We start from the raw sequence: 2070 nt of genomic DNA, 5'->3' as shown, positions 1-2070 counted from the left end.
GATTTTAGGTAGGGATGATTTTAAGAAAATTTTAATTGACACACAGCTTCGAATATTTGGCTTTTAATTTGGTTTTATGGGGTTTTTTTGTTCTTTGATGTATTTTGTTTGTCTGTTTTAATATGCTGTGCACCGCCCTGAGTCCTACGGGAGAAGGGCGGTATATAAATTAAATTATTAAATTAAATTAATTAAATTAAGAGAACCAGACGGTAACCACTGATGGGTAATAGACCTTCCAAGAAGCCACAGAAGGATCAAAGAGGGGACTCCCAAGGTCAGGGAAAGGGAGATAATGTTTTCATCCCTCCTCACAGTCCCCTGGGAAAGAACCTGGCTGGATGGAATCATCCTCCTTATAGCAAAATGGTAAAAGATTTAGATAAAGACCTGATGATTCAATATTGCTATTTTATTTGGGGACAAAAACAAATAGATGAGGGAACTCAGTGGCCACAGTTAGGTAGTTTTAATTATTTTATGTGCCAATCCCTATATGAATATTTAATAAAAAGGAAAAGGGCCCTAGAGAAATGGAATATGTTGTGATCTGGACACCAGATAAATGGCCTCCAGAGAAAAATCAATTATTCCTCAGTTCTGGCAAAAACGAAACAGAAAATAAAATTCCATTAATTGAGGAGGAGAGGGAAAGAGAGAAAAATAAATACAATCTACCACCCCACTATAATCCTCAAATGAATCAACCCCCTGTTAATCAATATGGGAGGTTGAGGAGAGAACTTGAACAATGTAGACAAGATCTAGTCAATTTGCCTCTGAGAGATGGTGAAATAGAAACCAAATGAGATCACAGGCAACAACGAAGAGAAAACCTAAAAGAAATAGAACAGGAAAAAGAAGATAAATTATTCCCTCTAAGAGAGGTAGCAAGTGGCTTGGGGGCAGGCAATGTTCCCATAGTGGGATATGTACAAGACCCCCTAAGGAGTAGTGAAGTAAGAACATTTAAAAAGGAACTCAAGAAATTAATAGAAGATCCCATAGGAGTATCAGAACAACTAGATCACTTGTTGGGACCAAATAAACTCTATTATGACCACATTATTCAACCCAGAAGAGAGAGATTTAATTAGAGCTGCAGCTGTCAAAGTCTATAACAAAGACAATCTCAACAATACAATAGGGGACCAAAAATTCCCTATCATAAGACCAAATTGGAATAATAATGTAGTAGCAGATAGAGCAGACATGGAAAATTTGAGGAACATGATTAGAAAAGGGATTAGGGAAGCAGTACCTAGATCTCAGAATGCCTCTAAGGTACTTGAGGTCAGTCAAAGAAAAGAAGAGACACCCTCAGACTATTTGGATAGATTAAAAGATACAATGAGGAAATATTCAGGCTTACATCCTGATGCTCCAACCACACAAGCACTATTGAAGTTAAATTTTGTTACCAAATGTTGGCTAGATATCAGCAGGAAATTACAAAAAGTAGATGGGTGGACAGATAAGCCCATGAATGATCTTTTAAAGGAGGCACAGAAAATTTATGTCCAAAGGGACATAGAGAGAGATGAGAGGCAAGGTAAGATTATGGTGTCAAGCATGAGGGAAGTAGTTAAACAGAAAAAAACCCCTGAATCAGGGACAGTGGCAGAAGGGAACAAAACCACCAAGACGCCCACCATTCAATAAGAGACCCCAGGGAACTACAACCCGCACAACAACAACCCTAAAGTATTTTGGGTGTGGTCAGGTTGGACATTTTAAAAGAGACTGTCCAAAAACAAAGGAAGAGGAAAAACTCCTTCGGTTGATAGAAGAAGAAGATGATTAGGGGTGTCCGAGGCACTTGATTGAGGGGTCCTACAAAGAGCCTTGGATAAATTTATTCGTAGGACCATACCTGTTGTGTCCTGAGCCTGCAAAAGCAGGCTCGGGACGTTGCAAGAGTCCCGGGCATTTGCAAAAGCTGCCCGGGACCAGACTGAGTGGCGCCGGCCTTGCGCGCATGCGCAAGGCGGGAAAAGACCGCCTTGTGATTGGTTGGATTTGCCCGGGGATCAGAAGGTATAAATAGAGGCCTGCGTGCCTCTGCTCGGG

The sequence above is a fragment of the Protobothrops mucrosquamatus genome, unplaced genomic scaffold (assembly GCF_001527695.2).
Source record: "Protobothrops mucrosquamatus isolate PMUCROS unplaced genomic scaffold, P.Mucros_1.0 scaffold3182, whole genome shotgun sequence".
Classification (NCBI taxonomy): Eukaryota; Metazoa; Chordata; class Lepidosauria; order Squamata; family Viperidae; genus Protobothrops; species Protobothrops mucrosquamatus.
The sequence above is the reverse complement of the archived record's forward strand: the minus strand, read 5'-3'. Positions refer to the sequence as shown.